General features: G+C 45.1%; 1 protein-coding gene across 8 annotated transcripts in view; it reads left to right on the top strand.

Annotated features, from left to right (window-relative positions):
- The window catches only part of KCNA3 (potassium voltage-gated channel subfamily A member 3), a 59450-nt gene that overhangs the window by 22075 nt on the left and 12233 nt on the right, over positions 1 to 25142 (top strand). For 7 of the 8 annotated variants that reach the window (XM_053245702.1, XM_053245700.1, XM_053245696.1 and 4 more), the window contains one exon: positions 11499 to 12035. The exons of the other annotated variant lie outside the window; for it this stretch is intronic. The gene's annotated coding sequence lies outside the window, so the exon portion shown is untranslated. Of the gene's footprint in view, positions 1 to 11498; positions 12036 to 25142 lie in introns of those variants that run through there. 8 annotated transcript variants of the gene reach the window in all.

Raw genomic sequence — 25142 nt, 5'->3', positions numbered from 1 at the left:
ACTGGAAGTGAAGAAAATGGGACAAAACAGGTGAATTATTCATGATCTCTCGTGGGCAAGCTACACAGGCTGATGAAAATGCATGTAGATGTAAGGCTTGGATGAGCACTGAATGCAAATCAGCACCCGCTCAAAAACCATTGTGCTCCTGGCTCCTAAAACAGTCTCTTCTGATGCTCCACCTTTTGTTTCTTGCTCTGATGTGGCAATATCAGGACAGGAGATATATATGCACCTTTATTGAAATAAGTGTGCACGGATGTCTGTCATAGGAACAACTCAACATGTTTCCTTTTAACATCATGGGTGACAAAGTAGGTCACGGCACAGTGGCCTGTGGTCCAAAGAAAACATTTTCTTAATTCCATGGTGGCTATTTGGATAACCTTCTGTAAGCAAAATGCTCCTTTGCAAGAGCCACAAATTTCATGAATTCCTCTGTGTTGGAAACTTACACACAGTTCTTGGATTTTTGGTTCAAAGCAAGTCCTGCAGTGACACACTGCCAAACATTCATGCATGGAAGTCTCCTCGGGTGCTCTTCATTTCATCTTTTTTTAATGAATTGAGAAATACTCAAGTAAATGTAACTTGTCTTGTAACAGACTGAACTGTGGAAAGCTTTTGCATTTAGCATGCCAGTCTGTTTCAATATGACTACTGTATATCACCCACTGCTGTGCCGCCTCCTTCCTGTTCTGAAATTTTGTAGCAAGTCAGCAAGAACTCTACACTTGCACATAAGGAAAGTTGCAGAAAATGGAATTTGGCATGCAGTTCTTATTTTTAACACACCACTATCCTTTCCTGAATAATCTGAAAGTTATAACTGATTAATATTTATCTCTTTTTTATCTGTTATATTTTTATCCTGCTCATGGTATACATGGCCTCTCCTCTTGTTTGTCCTAACAACAACCCTGTGAGGTAGGTTAGATTGAGAGCGAGCAAGAGAGAGAGTGACTGGACCAAGGTCACTCAGAGGGCTTCATTGCTGAGCAGGGATTTGGGTTCAGGTCTCTCCCTGGGCCACATCCATTAAAAATAATGTATAAAATGTGTTGCCTCTCCCCAGAGGTCCCTTGTGCACACCATCCATGCCCCTGTGTATGATGTCACAAGCAGGAGGCATGGCCAGCACCCGGGAATGCCCGTGCAGCCCTCCTGAATTCATTCCCAGCTTGTTTCATTGTTGGCTGGGTATCTTCTTCATTTTCTCCCTCGAGGGAGAGAACAAAACAAGTTGTTCTAGTAAGAACTAATCTTCCTTTCACTATCTCTACAACTGGACTAAATTTGGTTCAAATCAAGGTCCACAAGTTAGATCTCTTGCGCCTCAATTGTTCATGTGTCCACTATCTTGGAACAGGGAGGATGACATCATTACAAACTGTACTATTGAGGTGTCCCTGTGTGTGTCACTCACTACAACTGTACCAAATTTGGTTCAGTAGACAGTCCACAAGTTAGCCCACTTGTGCCTCAAATGTTCATGCACCCGCCATCTTGGATCAGGGTGGATGATGTCATCACAAACTACACTATTGGGGCATCCCTATGTGTCTCTACAGCTGTAGCAAATTTGGTTCAAATCAGGCGGTTCACAAATTAGCCCACTTGCACCTCAAATTTTTACGCATCCACCATCCTGAATTGGGGTGTATGACATCATTACAAACTACACACAAACTACTAGGGATGTGCCTGGTCCGGAGCAGTCCGGACTGGCACCGAAGGGGGGGCCTTTCTTTTAGGGCGGGGAGGGTTTGCTTACCCCTTCCACCTCTTTGCCCCCGCCAGAGGCTGTATTCTACTTCGTAACTGGGGCGCTGGAAACCAGCCGCCCCCGCCGCCCCCCCGTGAGCGGATTAGGGCCAAAAGTTAGTAAACTACTGCTGCCGTCCCGCCCTCCCTCCCTCCCACCCGCCCCCCTGAGTGCTCACCACATTGTTTCCAAAAAAAGAGAGGAGCCCGCGAACAGAGCTCCTCTCTCGGCAAAGTCTCTGGCCCAACTGGGGCCTGGGGCGCGCGCACGCGCGCGCGATACTACGCCTGTTGGAACTTCCGCCGGAGGCCCGGTCTACCCGCCGGAACGAGGCCGGGTAGACCGGGCTTCCGGCGGAAGTTCCAACAGGTGTAGTATCGCGCGCGTGTGCGCGCGCCCCAGGCCCCAGTTGGGCCAGAGACTTTGCCGAGAGAGGAGCTCTGTTCGCGGGCTCCTCTCTCTTTTTGGAAACAATGTGGTGAGCACTCGGGGGGGCGGGTGGGAGGGAGGGAGGGCGGGACGACGGCAGTAGTTTACTAACTTTTGGCCCTAATCCGCTCGCAATGGGGGGGGTGGCGGGGGCGGCTGGTTTCCAGCGCCCCAATTACGAAGTAGAATACGGCCTCTGGCGGGGGCAAAGAGGCGGGAGGGGTAAGCAAGCCCTCTAGCCCTTAAAGGAAGACCCCCCCACCCGGACCCGAACTGTCCAGGTCCGAACCGGTCCGGCAGTTCGGAGGCCTTTAGAATGGCCTCCAGACCGGTTCAGACACACCCCTACAAACTACACCACTGAGGTTTCCCTGTGTGTAACTCACTACAACTGTACCAAATTTGGTTCAGATCAGTTAGACAGTCAATGAGTTAGCCCTAATTGCACCTCAGACGTTCACATGTCTGCCATCTTGGAATGGGGTATTTGATATCATTACAAACTATGCCATTGGGGCATTCCTATGTGTCCCTACAGCTGTAGCAAATTTGGTTCAAATCGGTTAGATGGTTTACAAGTTAGCCTCAAAAGTTTGCACATCCACCATATTGAATAGGAGTGGATGGCATCATTACAAACAACACCACTGAGGTGTCCCTGTGTGTCAACTGTACCTAATTTGGTTCAAATCGGTTAGACACTCCACAGGTTAGCCCATTTGCGCTTCTAACATTCACACGCCCACCATCTTGAATTGGTGTGGATGACATCATCACAAACTATGCTGTTGAGGTGTCATTATGTGTCCCTACAACTGTACCCAGTTTAGTTCATATTGTTCCAGGCATTGCAAATTTGATAGCGGGGGACACACTCACGGACACACGGAATGCCAGGTGATCTCATAAGCCTACAGGAAAGTACACTAAAAATACCCAGCTGACAATGAAGCCCATTGGGAAATGAGGCCAGGCAGCTCGGGGGAGCAAGCTGGATGGCTCAGGTTCTTTGAACCTGCCTGCCCAATTGTAGCTCCGCCCTTGGGCCACATGTCTTTCAGCTCAGCTTCAGTAGGGCACAGCTAAGGCTGAAACTATATGCATACGTACTGCTCAAATGACCTTTGTTAAGAGAGTTAGTAAGCATCTCTCAAACAAATTGTTTGAAGTAGCAGCCTGGCCGACAGCTTAGTTGCAAAATTAAATTTGAGACCCTCCATTTGGTTGCCTGCTGCCCAGAAAATCAGACTCAGACACACTAAAAGTATAAAGTAGAACTTGTAACATTTATTGCAACACATCTTTATATATAAATGCCTTAGGATGTATGTAACAAATCCTGTAGTACATGGCACATTTCGCAAGAGTTCTGACAACACTTGGTGTGAGGGGTAGGGCATGGAGGTGGCAGCTGAGAAGTGGGTGGCTGCCAAGGGGGAGCAGGAGGGCTGAAGAAAGAGCAGTCCGCTCACCCAGCCGCAGCTCACTCCCTCCACTCCAACCACTGACCTCTGACACCTCGCTGGGTCTCTTCATGAGGACGACAGCCAAGTCGAGGCTCCCCATCCAGCCTGCATGGATGGCTCTCGGTACTCTCTCCCGCCTCAGCTTGGCCATCCTCTTCGTGAGGAGACTCCGCAGGGTGTCAGAGGTCAGTAGTGGGAACTGAGGGAGTGAGTGGTGGTTGGGTGAGCTGCGGGGGTGGGGGAGTGAAGGGGAGGGGGTGGCTGAGAGTGGGGTGGCCGAGAGTGGGGGAGTGGAGGGGGTGGCTGCGAGTGGAGAGAGGGTGGCTGCGAGTGTGAGTCCCAGCCTCAGAGCGATCCACCCTGCTCCACGCTGCACTGATTGTGTGGGAGCGCACTCTGTGCTCCCTCCAAGCAAAACATAATCATTTGGGGGGAAGGCAAGGTTTGCGAAGCCTTCCCCCCACCCGCCTGCTCTGTAGGTCCTGTGAATGGCCTCAGTATGTTCTTGCAGTCAAGTTGTTGGTTCTCTATCCTTTTTACTCATCTTGAGGCTTTTCTCCTACTCTTGCTAAACCTTGTTCTCTATGATCAGCTAGTTTGACCCACCCAGTCATTTGAAAGGTGTTCTTCATCAGGGCAAGCAGAGGTCAAAGGCCAAGCTGCACTTGTATGTTGATTTCTTTCAATCCATCATACTTTATTAACATGTAATGATTAAGTTGTGTGGAGATCTAATCAGATTTTTCTTCACCTTACTGAAATAAATGAGATCTTTGTCAGTACTGGGGAGTCCCCCCACCCCCCGCCACTTTAAACTGGCCCTCTTTCTTACAGTAAACAGATATAAGTGATAGGAAGTGCAATACTGCCCCAAAATCAATCAATCAATTAATCAATCAGATTTGGCTTGTGGTCCATCTAGTTTTCCCTCTGACAGAAACTGATGCATGCTTTTGAGGAAATACAAATATCTAGAGGAGTTGAAATGAACAGTGCATTTAAATATTAATGAATCAAATCTAAATATTCCATTACTTGGTTGAATGCACAAAATGGAATTCACACCATAAAGATTAATGGAACTTGCTGATTTCTCTGTTAATGGCAAATAACTGTAGGGCCCAAAGGGGCTTTCAGGTCTACAAGACCTATATGTTTGGCTGTTTTGGGATTGTAGACAGATGGGTAATTTATCTATATTATCACTCAGCTTTCACCCCCAAATAAAAACATCTGGCTTAAGAATTAACCCCTCTAACATATGCTTATGAAGCTGTATTGCTGCCACAATGTTATATGTCACTCATCTCACAATTCTGATTTCCCAACAAACTGTATGGCGACAGTGTTTGGAGTACACTTAAAAGTGTCTAGGAAGGAGACTCCAGCAGTACCAATCAGAACATGCTATAACTCTGACTTGGCAAATTGCAACCTATGTACTCCAGCCTTCTAAAAATAAAATACAAACTGAAGAGCCTTGGTGAGGGTTTATTAAGGCCCGTTATACTTGGACAGAATCTTGGCTTCTGTAGACTTCAGTAGTTTGAAGGCCACTGGTGTGTATCAACTGAGACATTTGGATTTTTTTCCTACCATGTTCCTTGTCTTCTTGCCTCTGTTCAGATGCTATACTTTTAACTATTTTTTTGCCCTTTGTCCCCGCCGCCCATTTATAAAGAATCTCTTTACTCTTCACCATTATTCAGTGCCAATTCCAGTTGCTTTCTCCTCTGTATATCTGAACCTCACATTTAAATTCCCATCAAATGTTTAAAGCCTGGAATATCTGAATGGGTTTGAAAAAGACAACATGACAATTTTCTGTCGTCTGTCTCATACACACATATGCACCCCCTCACCTCACTTCCAGGACTGTCAGTCTGACACTTCCCAAAAGCATAAGATTTCTTGTAAAAATAACCTACATTGATAGATGAAAAGGAGCTGGCAGTGCAGTGTGCTGCTAGGAAATAAAATAAGATTTATTCCTCAGATATATGTAGCCAGCCAATATGTATCCAATTCCTCAGATAGCCAACCTTTCAATATTAGGGCTTCTGTACCACCTAATGACATAGTGAGGGAATGACTTGACTAGCAAGCCAGAGATTGCCGGTCTGAATCCCCGCTGATATGATTCTCAGACTATGGGAATCACCTATATCGGGCAGCAGTGATATAGGAAGATGCTGAAAGGCATCATCTCATACTGCGTTGGACATGGCAAGGGTAAACCCCTCCTGTATGCTGCCAAAGAAAACCACAGGTCTCCAGGAGTCGACACCGACTCTACAGCACACTTTACATTATGAACAGTTGTGAGTTTAGTGAGTGCAACATGTTGGTCCAGCTTGTAGTTCTGGGGGGACGATTCTCATGGGAAGAGGCTGAAGCTGACAGCAACAGCACTTGCTTTGCATACCAAAGGCTCCAAGTTCAGTCCCTGGCATCTCCAGGTACAGCTGGGAAAGACCCCAGTCTGAAATTCTGAAGAACGGGTGCTGGTCATGATAGATAATACTATCCTAGGAATAATGCTGAGTACAAGACAGCATCATATATTTTATTGTTAAATTTTATTTTAATTCAACTTGTTCTGTGACAAATACTGCAGAGGTCTGAAAAATTGCATGGACTGAAATGTCCTCATCTATGCGGCTATTAAAGATATGGAAGCCCTGATTTATGTACATACTGGGCATGTTGTCAGTAAAAGAAGGCATCTTGCCACTCCTTTCTGAACTACCGTAATGCTTTGTCATGCTTCGGTTGAGTTCTTTCAGACGCATGGTTCACCCCACTTCACTCTCTAACTGTGACTTTAAATATGTAATTTGCCCTTTGGTCTTTTGTCCTTCCTTTTTTTGTAAATAGCCCCAACCTAGCCACCTAATGGCACAACGGAAAAGTAACTTGCCTAGGGAGCAAGAGATTGCTGGTTCGAATCCTCGCTGGTATGTTTCCCAGACTGTGGGAAACAGGGCAGCAGCGATACAGGAAGATGCTGAAAGGCATCATCTCATACTGCACAGAAGGTGGCAAAGGTAAATCCCTCCTGTATTATACCAAAGAAAACCACAGGGCTCTGTGAGTGCCAGGAGTCAACTCTGACTTGATGGCACAACTTTACCTTTAGGACCACAGTGTGGAAGAGGGAAGGTTAACCCTTTCTGCTTGCAAAATCACCCCTCCCCCAGCTGTTTACGTTGGAAGGGAAGCTACCATTGAGCAGAATTGTGTTGCACAGGAGATGCAGGGAAAGGGTGCTGATGACTTATGCTGATTTAAATCTAAAGCAACTACTGACTTGACAGTGTTTCCAAGTTAATACATATGGTGTGGTTGCCTTTTTTCAGGGCAAGGGGGAGAAAAGTAATTGAGAAAGTGGTAGTAAACAGTCCTTGAACTGGGCAATCAAAATAGGACAATATCTCTTTTAGGACCAACTAAAATATCACAAAATAGTGAGTGAGCATTTTAGTTCTTCAGAACTTTTCTTCAAGCTGGATGTTAAGCAAAGTAGAGGGGGAGTAGACAAAGTTGGGCATGATGGAAAATCCCCAAAGCCCACAGTCTTTAACAGTCTTGCGATGGAAGCAAGCCTGCAGGAGATTTTATGAATTCTTAATCAGATTAGCCTTTGCTTAAGTGCAAGACAGATTTGAATTTGTTTGCACCAAGGGCCACTGGGACAAAGAAAGGAACATGCCTGTTTCCCCATTTCTTCTGAAAATACAAAACCTAGCATGGTTTGGATCCGTCTGTCTTTAGCACTGAGAAGAGAGCAGGGGGCTCTTGCAAGGCAGGTGGAGAGCAGAAGTAAAGAGGAAAGTGGTAGGGGAAATCTTTTGAATTAGGCAATATCTACATTATTTCTGTTTAGTCATTTTCATTTGGAAATGAATGAAACAATGCATTTTTGCACATTAAGCAAGGATTTCATCCTTTGTGACTCTTTGGAAATCTGATCTAGGAATTTAACCCTTTCTCCCTGCGCCTAGGATGGCTCCATAGATCAGTGGTAGTGGAGCATCCACTTTGCATGCAGAAGATCCCAGGTCCAATCCCTGCATCTCCAGGTAGGGCAGGAAAGAGCCCCGAGTGAAACCTTAGAGAGTTGCTGCTAGTCAGTGTAGACAATACTGAGCTAGATGGACCAGTGGTCTGACTCAGTATAAGGTTGCTTCCTATGTTCCTGTGTTTATTCCTATGTGCAAAAATAGGAATTTTTTTATAGGAACATAGTATTCCTATGTGCCCTGGCAAAAATGCTGCTATTTGCCCTGGAATGGAAGCTGCTCTTTATGCTTATAGCAGGTTACCTTAAGTCAAATAGCAGCTTCCTGTGTGTGTGTGTGATTTTTGTTGTGATTGCAACATGAAATGGTTAACCATCTTCCCCTCACACCGCAGTCCCAATCTGGACATCCCACAACTTCTCTTTGAGAAACAACAAACAGAAAGGCAAAGAGGTGTGCAGATAGTGTAAAATTTAAAAAAGAATGTACCAACCAAGATTCCATATAGAAAAGTGGTGGGGAGAAGTGCAGGCAAAGTGGATGGGACATCCCTGGCAGCATCATGGCAACGGTGGCCTTGGTGCAGCCACACTCTGTCTCCGTTGTCACTATGCCCCTGGCAAGCATCATCACACCTTGTTCTTAAACTCTATCTCCAGTCAAACTGACATAGTAGATAGTGTGTGCGTTTTCAGTGTCCATTAGTGATTTCACTGTCCATTAGTTTTCACTGTCCACTAATGGATTTCCACTGTTCATTAGTGATTAGTGAATGCTGAAGTATCCATATAGCAGCCAGTTTCTTGATCCCTTTGGGTCCTCCCATGGGTAATATGATGCTGCTTTCTCACTCAGCTCTATTCCCTTCCTCTCCTTTGGAGCCTCTTCTCCCCAGACTGAAGACAAGAGTGAATAAGCATTGCCAAATGGGCTGTTTAGGGGCTGGTCCAGATAAACTTTCCCTGCAGCTGTTTCATGTGCTGGCAATAAAGGCTTGAAGAGGGGTACTGCAAAAACAGAGGTTTTGAGCAACAGTTGCTCTTTTGGATTGTGCCACTTACAGATTGATGATTGATTGATTGATTGATTGATTAAGTGCCATCAAGTCGGTGTTGACTCTTAGCGACCACATAGATAGATTCTCTCCAGAATAATCTGTCTTCAATTTGGGCTTTAAGGTCTCTTAGTGGTGCATTCATTGCTGTCGTAATTGGGTCCATCCAGCTTGCTGAAAGTCCCCAAATGGAGACTTTTTGTTTGTTGTTTCTGTTCCTTGTTTCTAAAAGAGAAGGTGTGGGATGTCCAGATGGGACTGCAGTGTGGGGGGAAGATGGTTAACCATTTCATGTGGCTTCACGTAGAGTTAAACATGAGGCAGGGCTCACCTCCAAGTTTTGAGACACCCAGAAAGAGAGCCTCCCAGGGCCCCCTCTCTTCATGGCAGACATGGTGTGTGCAAGTACACTATGATGATTGGAAAGAGAGATAGTTCAGGATGTTTCCACCTCACACGTTGAGTCACTGGTGTCACTGGTGGCTGTGGGCAAGGGAGCAAGTGCAGAATGAGAGGAACGTGACTCATGATCTAGGAATAAGAGTGGTTGTGGTGGCATGAAGGGTTGCAGAAAACTGAGAACTTCCAAATGGACAGTTAGTCTGTTGCAGCAAAGGTAACAAAGAGCCCTTTCTTACAGTCCCATGAGAGGTCTTGAGGGTGGGCAGTGGGGAAGGCTGCAGGAGCTTACCTTCCCCACATACAACCCACATGCTGCCTCTGGGTCTGGGAATCATGAGGACATGGGGGTCAGGATGCGGAGGGTGGGTGCACGGTGCCTTGTGGGGATCCCCCCCCCCAGTGACAAGCGCATGCCAGTCAGTATTGCGGTGCCAGCTCCGCCACAGCTGCCATGTGCACAGCCAGGGTATGAGGTGAGCCAAGCAGGCCTCCCCCCCACCCCCGTGGCAGCGGTGGGCAGAGTGGCTGCTGGGCCTGTCTGTCCAGCCTAGTGGCCCTTGAAAACTGCAAGGTGCACTTGTGTAGTTTGAATAGATCTTCGCAAGCCTGTGATGTCACAGGTCCAGTGGACAGCCAGACGGAAAGGATACGCCCAGTGGTCATTCCGCCTGCCGCCTTGGGGGTGGGTGGGAGGCCTGCTCGGCTCACCCCCGGCCATGCACATGGGGGCTAAAACTTCAGAAAAGCCATGGTTTGGCATGGTGGGGTCTTGTGGTGGGTGCGGTATGGGAGCCAAAATCACCTAGGTGTACCACTGGTTCCATATGCCAGACACAAAGTCATGTGATAAACCAGTCATACTTTTCCAATGGTGGCATGAAGTTCCTGCCACTGAAATGGTTTTGAACAGCAAGCATTCTGCTGTACAGTCATCCCTTGCCAACCACTAGGGTTCAGTTCTGGCAAAACCTCGCTGTTGGCAAATTCGCAGTTGGTGAGGCATTAAAATCTATGGGAAACAGGCGATTAGGGGGACCATGACCGCAAAAAGACCTAAAAATAAAGGGGGAAAAATACCTCCCCAAATTCTAAAAAATAAAAATATATATTGTAATATTGCCAAGAGTCATAGGAACATAGGAAGCTGCCATATACTGAGTCAGACCACTGATCTCTCTAGCTCAGTATTGTCTTCACAGACTAGCAGAGGCTTCTCCAAGGTTGCAGGCAGGATTCTCTCTCAGCCCTATCTTGGAGAAGCCAGAGAGGGAACTTGAAACCTTTTGCTCTTCCTAGAGCGGCTTCATCCCCTGAGGGGAATATCTTGCAGTGCTCACACATCAAGTCTCCCATCCATATGCAGCCAGGGCAGACCCTGCTTAGCTATGGGGACAAGTCATGCTTGCTACCACAAGACCAGCTCTCCTCTCCAAGACCAGGTCTCATCTCCAAGAGTCACCAAGTCACCAAGAAGAATTAGCAGATCGAACCTGTGGAAATTTTGTTAACCCCCTCCCCCCGCCAAATAACTCAAAGGTATTTTAAATTGGCAAGGCTCAGCAGGGTCAGTAAGGGTCACCAAGAGGAATGAGCAGATAGAACCTCTGAACCACCGCCCACCAAATAGCTGAAACCTCCCATCACTAAAAAACCCCTGCCAACCACAGATACTTGGGTCGCAGTTAGCAAGACCTGTCAATTTACTATTTACATATACTCAAAACTGCAGTTGGTAAAACTGTGGGTGGCAAGGGATGACTGTAGTTATGTGTGGATTGTGCCTGAGATATGCAAGTTGTGGAAAGAAAAAAGATTTGAGACTCAACATTATTAAGAATTAATATTCTACAATATGGGTACAACTTTTTAAATCTGTTTAATCCACAGGAATGATATGTTATCACCTAGGAAGTTTTATTTAAAGGTAAAGTGTGCCGTCAAATCGGTGTTGACTCCTGGCAACCACAGAACCCTGTGGTTTTTCTTTGGTAGAATACAGGAGGGGTTTACCATTGCCATCTCCCGTGCAGTGTGAGATGATGCCTTTCAGTATCTTCCTATATCAATGCTGCCCAATATAGGTGTTTCCCGTAGTCTGGGAAACATACCAGTGGGGATTTTAACCGGCAATCTCATGCTTGCTAGGCAAGTCATTTCCCCACTGTACCATTAGGTGGCTAGGAAGGTGGCTAGGCATGAAGTTAGATATCCCAAATTTCACTTTTTATTTTAGGGTGTGACGATACAAATGTTTCAAAATGCGATCATGGTGTAAGTGGGGTTCAATTTTGCCTTTTAAAAAGTGTCATCTTTTAGTGCTTGAATATACAGTAAATGCTGTTATTTATTCTGCTCAACAGATAACAGAAGATGTCTCAGTAAGTGCTACAGAACTCCATCAACCTCTTAAATATTTATAAAAAGAATCACAGACATCAGGAAGAAGAAACTAATTATGCTCTAGCATCAGGCCTGAACTGAAGGATGGTCTGCCCTCTTGTGTCTCAGTATTTTAACTTGTAGTGGTATTACAAGCTCTATCTCTCTTTGTTTTCTTACAAGTGCATTATGTAGAGAAAAACACCTTATGTTGTAAGATAAAACCAAATGCAATATTATAAGGAAGATCAAAGATGGGGAAAGGGGGATAAGCTCACCTGGATGTTATTTCTGCCTTTACAGAATTTCTCGTGCAAGCTTCAGCACCTAGAAGTGAAACATCAATTGAGCTGCTAATAAAACATTCTAAATGTGTTGATTGTAAAAATATCTGTTTTGTTTTGTACAATTTTATTTTGGACTGTACTGAGAAATGAATCATCATTCTATGTGTTTTTTTTAAACAACCTTTTTCTTCTTCTGTCGAGTGTTATTTATAAAGTACCTTTATTACAAAATGCTTCCCTACTTATTTTAACTCTTTTATATAAGGAGAGGTAATACTGATTTCAGTGGTTCCAAAAAGGACTTTGAAGAGTAAGCTAAAATGCTGTGCCTTGGGTTTTTTTTTTTGTGTTTTTTTTTTTGGAGGGGGGGATTAAATAAGGAAATTGAAATATTTTTAGTTGTATATATTTAATAGTCAGGATCAGTAGTTTCCTAGAAATATTTATTTGCTTGTATAGGGTTTTTCATTAATTGCTCTAATATTCCTATATACTGTAATAAAAGTGAATATGGGCAGATTGCTTAACAACCATAGGATTATCACCAAGCTGGGAAGGATCAACTGTATGTGGCTAAATTACAGCATAGGTCTCGAGAGCCACTTTAAGGGTCATACAGAGTCTCATTGGTTGCAGTAATGATGGTGAGCTCCATTGGCAATTACTGAGTGTTGTAAATTAACACATATGGGTACAGTCAGCTGAGCTCTGCTCCAATTCAAGCTCCTTTGAAATGAGCAGGAGTTGGTGCATTGCGGCTCAGGGGAGCAATAGAAAAGCAAGGAGAATTGTCTAGCTCTAGCTCAGTTTAATTTTCAGTATTCAACAAGGCAACAGATTGTAATAGTAAATAGTATGCAATATTTTACAGGTGGTTTTGAATCTATAGCCAGGAATGCCAAATGATGACCTGGAGCAATGGGGAGGGCAATGGAAGTGTATTGTTCACATCCAAGGTGAGATTCTTGTCCTTGCTACTCTGCAGAGGCCAAAGTGGTGGCTAATTATGCTGAAGTGGTGAGGCAAGGTGCATTTACTTTGTTTTGGCTATTTCCTTCATCTGCAGTGAGCCTTTCCAGATGATGATTGGTTTGTACAAGGATAATGTACAAATGTACAAGGATAACTTCTGACTTTCTTAACAGTAACACTATGTTCCTGCCCTCATGTTGTGGTGGGGGGCACAGTAGCCTTTCTGCAAGAGTCATAGCCACTGGTTGTTCAGTTTTTTCATTTACATATGGGGTGAGATATGCATGCTAATGCTGGATAGTGGAAGAGCATAGTCTCCAACAGGGAAACACATGCACTCACGAACACACATGCGCGTGCGCGCGCGCGCACACACACACACACACACACACTGCTAAAAATGCAGGGCATTTAAACATAAGTGATTCGGTTTGGGAAGGAGAGACTTGTACTGCTTGGGTCAGTGACGTCACAGGCCGAATCTACTTGCTGCTTTTGACACTAGCCCATGACAGCATTGTCCACAGAACACTGAATGAGCCCTTTCTCATGATAGGAAGAAAGGGCTCAAAAGGGGCGAGGGGAGGAAGCTTCAAAATGCTTACTTCCCCTGCAGACGATTTCCCTCCCATTGCTGGGCTGTGGATCGCCTGCCCAGACGACTGGCAGCTGCTCCCGGCGGCACAGAGGTTTGGGGGCCAGGAGGCCCCTGGAGTCCTATAATGCGCCACACAAGTGCGCGGTGCATTGTGGGGAGTCTCCTGATGCAGGCCAGGAGGCTATTTGGGTGGTGGTGCTGTGCGGCGCTCACACACGATCAGTTAGCCAGGGGTAAAAGCGCACTCACGGCCTTAAGTCTTAACCCTGGCTAACAGCTGGGGCTCCTTACAGGGTTTGCTACCACATTACCACTGGGAGCTGTGTGGCTCCCAGTGACTCACATGCACAGCAAAGTCTGGGCTTAGGCAGCCAAGCTTGGTCTTTGCTGGGCATGTGAACAGCCTCATTGTTTAAAATAAGTATTTTGACAAAAAGTTAATACATTACTGCAGCACCATTTGTTACAAGCAATGGGTTCAACATCTCTCAACAGATAGAATCTCCTCTTATGCCCCATCCTCAAACTCCTTACTCAATTTGGCCAATTCATGGGGGAAACGAGGAAGAAAGAAATGGAGGAGACTTATACATGGGTGAAAATGAGCAATCGGTACTTATAGAATATGTTTGGAAATTATTGACAAATTGAACATGTCTAGAAATGGTTGCCACTGTTCAAAGTCTTCTAAATCACCCTGATATGGTAGTAATTCAGTTTAGTTAACAGATCTAATTATTAGACCAAAATTTATCTATTTATCTATTTTGGTCTACTCTTGGCAAAGATCACGGCTTTCAAATGGCATCATAATTCATTTTGCTGTTAGCAATCCAAAGCACAACAGCTTTTGAAAGTGCCCAAATTATCTGGACAAAATCCAGAATAAGGTGATAAATAAGGTGATAAAATGTAACATGGACTTCAGGGAGATGACCAAATTAAGCCTATCTTCTTCCCAAAACCTCCGTGATGATAGGGCAATTCCAAAACATGTGAACTGACTGTGTGCCAGGAGACTTCCACACTTCCAGAACCTGTCTTGAAATAGTGGTGCTTGTGTACTGTGGAATGATTGCATTCTCCTCAGTATTGTGGTTTGAGTGCAGGGAAAATGGGATTTCCTAGGAACAGATGTGCTCATTGGAAAAATGATGTTAAGATCCCTGCAGTAAATGTGCTTTCCCTAAGCAAAAACATGTGGAAAGGAACAAGAAAATAGAATAGCACAGATGCTAGAGTTAACAATGTTCCCTTTGGAATATGCTGCAGTTTGTGAGGTTAGATATCTACAGTTAAAATGTTTATCCATCAATTTCATTGCCAATGTTCATGTGTTCAGTGAAGTACCTGAAACTAGTGTCTGGTCATGGAAACTGGTGTTTGACTTTTGCAATGGGTATTTGCTCCCCTAAACTAGCCAATATTGACACGTCAGCACAAGTCATAGTTAAATGACAGGTGACATCTTTGCAGACAGTGTAAGGCTTTTATGACTATGATGGATTCTCTTGTCAGACTTTTTGACTAGGCGCTGAAGAGAGGAAATGTTACATTATTAATAAATACCAGTTCATCAAGTAATGTGAATTCTCTGTGTAGATTGATATTTTTTACTCCTGAACTAAAACTGAGGAATATGATGTAAGTAGATATTAAGGAAGTTTCATTCCACTGCAGAAATTCCCCTAATTCATGATAGACTAGAGCGTGTTTTTTTTTCTTGCTGCAATTTCTGGTTAACAGGAATGGGTTATGGCCAATTGCTTGTTGAAACATTTGTAATAATTGGTTTTGACCTAGATAAATTATTTCTAATGCTCGTTGAAAGCCCAGCTGCCTAGCAGATTTTATTTATGGTTGTAGATTTGACTGGAGGGAGTTCATTTTGTATGCCTTTGTATGTTTTCATTTGACCTTATATCCAACCATTTGCCCTGCCCTTTTAATCATAGGCCTTATGCAACACCAAAGTGCAATGAAGAAAATGTGTTCATCCTATATCCGTAGCTCGTTATTTCAGGTGCACAGTAGAACTGTGCAAACACTATAGCCTGGAGGAGAAGCTATAATGTGTGGAGTGGGGAGCAGGTTAATGCCCACTCGTTTCCTCCCCTCCCCTAGATTTAACCTAACATCTGTAATGAGTCTGTATTTATATACAGTAAACAGTACATGTAGGGTTGCCACATTCATTGGAAAGAATTCCTGGATGCAGCCATCAAAGGGGATTGCTGCTGCCCCAAACCCAAAGGAGCACCCCTGAGGAAACCAGGCAGGCTGTGGGTGGCCACAGTACTCAGCTGCTTCCCTCAGCACAGTTGCGCTCAGCTGCTCAGTGCAGCATGGGGCCACACGCCCCCCCACATCTGACGTCAGACGCGGGGGCATGGTTTAGCTCCCAAACGGGCCCTGTTTTGAAGGGAGCCGTGGGGCTGTGCGGCTCCCTTTATAAGGCAGGGAGAGTCGCTCTGGCTGTGCTGCAAATGTGGACCCAAAAGGACCCAAAGGAATGTGGACCTTGAGGAGACCAGGCAGGCTGCGGGTGGCTGCAGCACTCAGCTGCTGCAATCACCACAGTCGTGCTCAGCCACCCAGTGCAGCATGGGGCGGCAGTGCAGGCACCACCTACCCCAGGACAGTTCAAAGAGGATTTGGGGTCCCCAGGGGATGTGGGGCTCCCCGGACTTCCACCCGGAAGTCCAGGGGGAAGGGCACCTCTGCCTACCATATTCAAAGGAATAGTGCCTCAGAACCTGGAAGCAGTCTATAGCCATTACGACTAGTAGCCACTGATACATGAAGCCTTGTTCTCCAGGAATTTGTCTAAGCCCCTTTTAAAACCATCCAAGCTGGTAGCCATCACATCCTGTGGCAGAGAATTCCACAGATTAATTTCACACTGAGTGAAAAAGTGTTTCTTTTCACCTGTCCTAAATTTCTTGCCATTCAGTTTCAAGGACTGACCCCTGGTTGTGAGAAAGGGAGAAAACCATCTCTCTATCTACTCTGTCCACACCATACATAATTTTAAAAACTGTTATCACATCTCTGTTTAGTTGCCTTTGTTTTTAACACTAAAAAGCCTCAGATGTTATAGCTTTACCTTGTAAGGGATGTGTTTCAGTCCCCTGATCATTTTGGTTGCCCTTTACAATGTTCATTTTGTAGAAACAGCAAACTCTCCCTCCCTCCCTCTGGTGGAGGCTGTTTTTGATGAGAAACCTATTTTCTTCCATCTGAATATTTCAGCTGTATAGCAGTCAGAGCCTCTCCATATCATACGTCAGGAGAACAAGAAATAATCAGCTTTTCCAGCTTTGTAACTAATGGTGAAGCCTGCTTATGAAGCTATGGCTTTATATGTTGTACATTAATCTTTATTGGTTAATTTCAAAGCACAGCATGGCAGGGTACAAGGCAAAGGTAGAGCACATGCATTGGTTGAGAAATTCTAAACCAATCCCTCCCCTCAAAATAAACATGGCACCTGGGACATGTGCGAACTCAAATCAGAATGTCTCTCAAAAGCACATAAAATCAAAACCACAAAACATTTAACAGCCCAGTCTGCAAACCATTTTAACAGAAACCCACAGATGTAAAGCACTTTAGTCTCATTGAGTAAATTTTATGTCTCATAACTGCCTACTTGATCTGTGTGCTGATTGAGTATTCTTTGAAAGCTCTAATATTATTTACTAGATGAAAATAGTTACCTTGCAAAATAATGGCAGCCCAACTTCTATCAGCTAGCCGAGAGCTGCACAACTTTGGCCCTGCTGCAGAAGTTGGCTGACATTTGCCATGATCTCTGACCCTGGACACTGTGGCAGGGGGTTATGGGAATTGTAGTCCAAAACTTGTTGGAGCTAGCCTATGGGTGGCTCATATAAAATCCTTACAAAACACAATCAAAATGGTTATACAGTAAACCTCTATTCAAAGAAAATGCTCCTTGTAATAAATCAGCAGAGGCCACAGGAAAAAAGTTAGCTCTATAAACTTTTCTAGAGATCCACAGAGCAGAGGCAGAGCCACCACTGAGCCAATGAGTTCAAAGAACCCGGGCGGCAGCCCCTTGAGCCCCAGACATGCCCTCTGTGTCTGACGTCAGTCATGAGGTGTGTGATTTAGCTCCCAAACAGGGCCGTGGAGTTAAACCCCTGCTAACTTGCCAAAGAGGCACCTTTTAATGTGGTGATTCTCTTTATTTAGAAGAGGGAGAGTAACTGGCCCTATCCACCCCCAGCACAGTACCTCCAGTGACTTGCTAGTGTCTGTCTTATGTTTCTTTTTAGATTGTGAGACCTTTGGAGACAGGGATCCATCTTTTTAATTTAATTTAATTTAATTTTTTTACATTTTATATCCCGCCCTTCCTCTAAGGAGTCCAGAGCAGTGTACTACATACTTAGGTTTCTCCTCACAACAACCCTGTGAAGTAGGTTAGGCTGAGAGAGAAGTGACTGGCCCAGACTCACCCAACAAGTATTATGGCTGAATGGGGATTTGAACTTGGGTCTCCCTGGTCCTAGTCCAGCACTCTAACCACTACACCACGCTCCACTACACCACGCTGGCTCTCTGAGCCATTTTTGGAAGGGCAATATAGAAATCAAATGAATAAATAAATAAAATAAACCACACCCCTGCCTCTTCCACTGAGCTATGGCCCCACCCCCTAGGGAGAATATCTTCTAGCGCTCACATGTAGTCACTCATCCTAATGCAAACCAAGGCACACCCTGCTTATGAAGAGGACAATTAATGCTGACTACTACAAAACCAGCTCTTCTGCTTTCCATGCAAAGAGCCTTTGACATCTCTAGGTAGGGCTGGGGGAGGGGGGGACTGCCTGAAACCCTGGAAAGCCACTGCCAGTTATTGTAGACAATTCTGAGCAGATAGTGCTGAGAGAGACTCTTGCCTGCAACCTTGTTGAAGCCACTACCATTCTGTGTAGACAATACTGAACTAGGTGGACCAATGGTCTGACTCGGTATATGGCAGCTTTCCTATGTTCCTAAGATGGACCAGTTGCCTGACTCTGTATAAGGCAGCTTCATCATATCTTCACAGTGATAAAAAGGTGTTGCTGAAGTGATGCAGGAAATCTGTGATCAGGATCTTCCTCAGATCTTTAAAAAGTTAAAATTGTCATGGGAAGGGTGCAAAATCAGATGAGAGCCTTGATTCCACTTATCTTCTGAGAGCCTTGATGCTGCTGCTGGCTGCTGCTGGTGGTGTGTGAGATTTTCTGTGTAGTTTCCCTAATTAAAACAGCCTCCTCAGAATGCTGTTGCTCATGGAAGGAAAGACATGCAGCTACCACATGGGTCCCTGTGTGCTTTCCTCTTCATGGCAAATAGCAGTTTGGGGAGGGGGGATTTTAATCTGGAAAACAGCACAAAGGGAAAGGGTTAAATCGTCGCCTCTTGCAGTGCTGTAGACCTGATCCAGTTAGCACCCCTTTGCAGCTGCTATTTAATTAACAAGCAAACATCACAGCCGATCACAGATCTCCCATGTCACAGCTAGTTGACCCTAGCAAATTAACATCCTCCTATGTAGACTGAAAGCCACCTAATGGTGCAGTGTGGAAATGCTTGACTAACAAGCAGAAGGTTGTCGGTTCGAATCCCTGTTGGTACGTTTCCCAGAAACACCTATATCAGGCAGCAGTGATATAGGGAGGGGTGCACCAAGGTAATTTAGGTGCCTGGACAGCCCAGCCGTGAGCCCCCCATATGAGGCCCACGCAAACCTCCTTTGGGGAGCCCGCCCTGCCAAAGCTCCGCTTAAAAACACACACACACAATTACCGTGGCTGAGGAGATCACCACAAGCCCTCCTCTATGCAGGCACGCCTCACATTTGCTTAAAGACGCTGGCCCAAACAGATGGGCACAGCGTCACTCCTGCTCCCACCCCACCACCGCCATGAGAAGGGGGAAGGACTGCTTCGCTCCCCCCCTGCTGCTGCCCTTCGGCAACAGTAAAAGTTATTTAAAAAGCAGAGCTTTGGTGGGGCGGGCACAGGATGGCTGCCAGAGGCCCCCAGCCCCAGCTATTTAGAGGCTCCCCTGGACTTTGGAGGACTGAACTGAGTCTCCAAGGTCCGGAGGTTAGTGCACCTCTGGATACAGGAAGATGCTGAAAGGCATCATCTCATACTGTGTGTGTGTGTGGCGGGGGGAGGCAATGGTAAACTCCTCCTGTATACTACCAAAAGAAAACCACAGGGCTCTGTGGGCGCCAGGAGTCGAAATCGACTTGACGGCAGACTTTACCTTTACTTTATGAAGACTGAATTTAAACATAAAGTGCATGGACACCAATGGTACATATTTTAAGGTATAGATTTAGGACTGTTTGTACAACAAAGGGTAGTTCAGGAATTCAAGTATTCTGTTTAATCCTATTGAATTAATGGAATTAAATCTGCTTCAGTTTGTGTGTTCTGACTTGCAAACTGCAAACTGACTTGCAAACTTGCAAACTGCAGCACAAGCTACAGGTTTTCTTTTGAAACCCCACTGAAAGGTTTGAGAGCTATGCAAGAGCATGGTAACACCCTTGGGCAGCTCCCAGTCATTTCAGTGGGCCTTGTGTAGAAGAACATCCTTGTTGTCCTGTGCCCTAAGAAGCCAGTGGACATTACAGATATTGGACATAATGTTACAGGCTCTCAAAATCATTTTAATTTTAATGTTGTTTTTCTGGGTTGCAGCAATAAGGGATTGTACTCTTTAAGCATGATAAACTGCTCTGTGTCCTTTATTATTACCTATTAAAATATGCTGATTTATAATCTAGAGTTTAAAAAATTAGACTATAGACCTGTTCACACAATTATTTGAATTTAGGTTTAATGTGGGTTACCAATATTAGTGTGGTTGTGTGAACCCATGCCAAAGTGGGACTCTTGGGCCATAAACCACCTTGTGATGGGTTCACACAATCAGTTCAATATGGGTAACCCACATTCAACTCAAATTAAAAAGATTATGTGAACAAGTCTAATCACTTGCTAAAGATACACAACTAGTCTTTTCAGGCCTTCTAATGTTAATGTATTAATCAAAAAAATCCGCAGGTCTTTTACCATTTTTCTTCTTCTTAAATTTCCAAGTTTTCCCTGAAGACATAATCCTGCTTCTGTCTTCAAACCAAATGCCATCTGTAGGTTGCAAAGCATTTGTATTCAAAGAGACAGGGCTGCCCATGACAACATAATGGAACCAGGGGATTGTTTAAAAATGAGGATGAAAGCTAAAAACAGGCAGAGACCCATTTAAACAGCAGTGGGTGTACTTGTTTGGGTGGGACTGACACATTTTAGAAACTGAGACAATCTGTGGGTGTGAGTTGTGTGCTGGGTCAGAGAGGCCTCTTTCTGGCAGCTGAGAAGTAGTGGTGTGAAAATGCAATGCATGCAATTGTATATAAAGCGAGACTAGTTTGCTGCTAATTACAAAAAACTAAATAAGGTGTGACCAAGATCCAAAGATCCTTGAGCATGCACCTAAGCTCTTCTGTCTTTTCACTGGACAGCTTCCTTGATTTTCTCTTCCAATGGCAAATCCTTGTGTTGTGTTAAGAGGCGGCACAGGAAGGTCCCACAACTTACAGGAGCAGCTTTTCATGTGGCCCAGGGAGCTTCAGGGAAAGGATTAGATAGGGCTCAGGAGAGCAGATGCATGCATAAAACTCCTCATGTGGTCTTTTGGATGTTATTCTGTTCTGGTCTCCCACAGAGGTCAGCAAGATGGTCTTCAGCACCTTGGAGAGCTCCAAAGAAGCAATCCAACAGAGTCCCAGCTGAGCCCTCTTGCATATGTTAGCCCTGACTTCCTCCTTCAAAGTCCATCCCTCTGTTGCAGAGTGTGGACCATTAAGGAGGCAGCCCTCAGGCCTGAACCAAGCTGTCTCTCAGCCACGTCTCACTTCATGCATTCTCTGCTTCAGGGAATAGACACTGAAGGACAAGAGGTTTCTGGTACATCCAGGTCCAACCTCTTGGGTGAGTCTCCCTCAAGGGATACCAACTCTAAGGGTCCTGGTATGAGTCATTTGGGTTCCTAATTGCCCAGTTCATCTTCGCTTCTGGGGCCTGCGGCCTGTACCTCAGCAACTGGTGTTGATGATGGCAATTTTCTTGGCTCTTTACCCTTGGAATCTGCATCCAAGCTATTGCTCGAGATCAGGGCTATAATAGATGCCAGTTCCTACAGAGCTGAATCCGGTCTGGAGGTCAATGTTGCCATCTTATGTTTGTAACCCCGAGGACTTGAAGACTGTGAAAGAATTTGCATCCTGCTCTGTTGCTCAAATAGTCCACTAGTCCACTCTTCTCTCCCGCTTTAGAGGGTAGAAAGCTACTTTTTATCCACAGCAAGCAGGGATTCTGGGGCAGGAGCCATAGGGGTAATCTTCCCTCTGGCTGCCTAGACACTCATAATGCTACAGAAGGATTCTAAAGGTGAGGATCTGGCAATCCTGTTGGAGATTGGCTCTTTAAATGTTCAGTGTACCTCTTTAAATTGAACTTTTCCTACTCTTTTAACATTTCTTCCTTGACATAAATATGTGCAAATTGGTTAAATGGGTGGTGAATTTATTTTTTAAACTTAATGAATGAGAGCAACCAAAAATAATATATTTTATAACTAAAGTAAGGAGACACCAACACCACTGAGGGTGCTTCTTCGTATGTCTTATAACATTTAATTCTGAAAGGATGTTGATTCGGATACTGATAATGAGGCTGTTCTTATGAGCAGCCAAGCCTGGGCTTGGCTGCCTGTGAAAACCACATGGATCCTAGCACCACTACAGCACCAAACCCGGCTTGCAAGCCCATCTTTTATCCAGGCTTAATGGAGTGAGTGTTCCAGTAACCCAGGCTCCAGGATCATGTGTCAGTGTGGGTTGCTTGCAACCCACACTGACACAGAGACAGATGCCTAGAGTGCCTGACCCCCAGAGGAATCCCCCAATGCACCACTCTCAACACACAGTGCATTGTGGGATCCTCCTGGCCTCCGTAGAGTGTGCGCACTGGCGCAATGCAGCTAATGCCCATCTGGAATTATCTTCAGGGAAGGTATGCTTAACCCTGCCTTCCGCCTTCCTACTTACCCATGTGATCTGCCCCGCCTGCCTACCTGCATGATCATGTGAAAGGCCCCAGTGTCTTATATACAGCTGTGTTGGTCCATTTAGAAGAAAGATCCACAATTCAAAATAGGTTAACACTTTTATTAGGACCATCTTAAGAGTCAAAAAGCATCAGTGAGCTTTTGGGTTCTATGGAGCTCTTCATCAGACTGGAGGGTGGGGAGAAGAAAGATGGAGGGTGGGGAGAAGAAAATGTGAGCGGGAAAAGGGGCAAAGAGAAAAAAACAAGTGAGTGTGTCATACACTGTGGCTGGGATTTTCAAGAGGGCAAAAGTTAAATGCCCAAATCCTAATGAAATTCAGTGTGAGATGAGTGCCTCCTTGCAAAACACTAGCCATCCACGGGCTTGTTCTCACAAATAGCAGATTAAATGGTAAATTTGTATCTAGACTGTACCACTTCAGACTGTAGCTGGGAGCTCACACAACTGACATAATGCTGCAGTCTTTCATACAAAATACTTCCTGCACACAGAACCCTAGATGTCTACTATTCTAACCCAGCCTTTTCTTGAACATTCTAGTTTTCTGTGCGTAGGGAATATTTTTGTATGAAGGAGCATTCAGTCAGACAATGCCTCCCTGCAGTCTGAAGTGGTACAGCCCAGTCACAAGTTACCACCTCTGCTGCTATTAATGACAACTAGACCAAAACATCTGCTAAATAACATATTTCCTTCTAGGCACGTAGTATTTTTCAAGACTGATATTTTTGTGCTTTGAGACCACTCTAGATCACAGCAAAAGGCAATTTAATTGTATCAGAACCATGCAAAGTGATAAGAGCTGTGGAAACATATTCTTATCTGGTTCCTATTGTTGTCAGCTCTAAGAGTACTACACTTCCAGAATGGAGGAATCCCTGGCTTCTACTGGTATAAATACAATTAGAAGGAGATTCATCTGGCTCTTGATTGAATGTAATTGGCTATCACATTAGCAAATACCTGCTTAAGTGTAGGTGCCAAAATGTTTGTTTCTATTGGTCCCCTGCTGTTTAATTTGCTTACAGAGCTGTTCTCTGGAGTCTCAAAATGAACTAAATAAAAGCTTTCAACAAATGAAAAATTAGCCTAAGCCCACTCATATAGCAATTTCCCATTACCCTAGCATTTTGGCAGTCGTTTGGATGGCAAACAAATCCAGTACAACAAAGTCAGAACCTGTTCCAGTATCACTGGATACTCATGCTGCTGTTCTTTATAGGCACCAAAAGCAGAACCATGTCAGGGATCCTGTTTACATGAACACAGAAATACAGAATGGGCTTATAGACTTGAATCACACACTGGCTGCCAGACACTTTTCTAAACTGAACTTTGGCTGATACAAAGTGCAATGTGCCAGCGCCGGAATGCTCCATGCTGGGATGGCTGCAGATGCTCAGGCAGCCTCGGCACTGTTAAGCAGCTGCCGCAGTTATTTAGATTACTGCAAATGGGAATAACTGCAGTAGCACTGGTTGTGCAACCAGTCATTCTTAACAGTGTCGGGGGCACCCATGTGTGCAGCAGCCCCAGCACGGAGCACTCTGGCATGAAAATGCTACACAGCATGTTGGCCATTGAATCTGACCAATATTTGGCTGCTGCTTCCAAGGAATTACATGACTACTAAAAACCCCAAAGTGTTAAGGGTAATAAATCCTTCCCTCCTGATGTCTAGTGTACCAGTACTAATGCTTATTTTCAGCAAGTAATGATCTCTCTCGCTCTCTCTGAACAAAAACCCAGATTTTAACTTCATATGCTTGCACTACCCAAGTGCTTTTGTGGAAGTGTCTCTGAATTATTATTGGTGACTGAAGTAATTTTAAATACCTGACATTCTCAGATTTGGGTTTATGAGTTAGAATTATTCAGTCATAAACGAACATGCCAAGACCAAAACTTTAGTGTATTACTGTACTCTGATAACCTGGTGAAAGGGGTTCAGCCACAATTGGGTGAACAGGTTCAAAGAACCTGGGCCACCACCATTCAGGGTCCGCGAGAACAGCCCCAGACACCCCTCCCACGTCTGATGTCAGACATGTGTGTGTGTGTGTGGGGTATTTCAGTCCCAAATGAGGCTGCATGACCCCGCCTGGAACCAAAATCGGCCCACGCTGTGCTGTGTCTCCCTTAAAGGCAGGGAGAGCTGCTCCTAGTCTCACTGCCAACAAAGCCGGGCCGATCGATCTCCCTCCCAAACAGGGCCACATGACCCCATTTGGGAGGGAGATCTTTCCGTGCTTCATTGGCAGTGCGGCCAGAACAACTTTCCCAGCTTTTAAGGCAGGGAGAGTCGGTCCGGTCCATGCCGCCCAATGCAGTGCAGGCCAATCTCTCTTCCAAACGGGGCTGCACGGCCCCATTTGGGAGGGAGACCACACTCCTCTGCATCTGACGTCAGACGTGGGGGGCGGCCAGGGGGCCACGGCAGCTGCACAAGGGCCACCGCCAGCCTCCCTACACCCCTGCCTTGTGATTATTAGATAATCACACACTTCCTAATGAAATTAGAATTTCCCCTTCTCTGAATGTTTTTAAGAAGGGCCTGAAAACACACCTCTTTGACCAGGCTTTTAGTTTATAGTTTTAAAG

This window comes from Hemicordylus capensis, chromosome 4, assembly GCF_027244095.1.
Source record: "Hemicordylus capensis ecotype Gifberg chromosome 4, rHemCap1.1.pri, whole genome shotgun sequence".
Classification (NCBI taxonomy): Eukaryota; Metazoa; Chordata; class Lepidosauria; order Squamata; family Cordylidae; genus Hemicordylus; species Hemicordylus capensis.
This window is presented reverse-complemented; position numbering and strand designations above follow the sequence as displayed.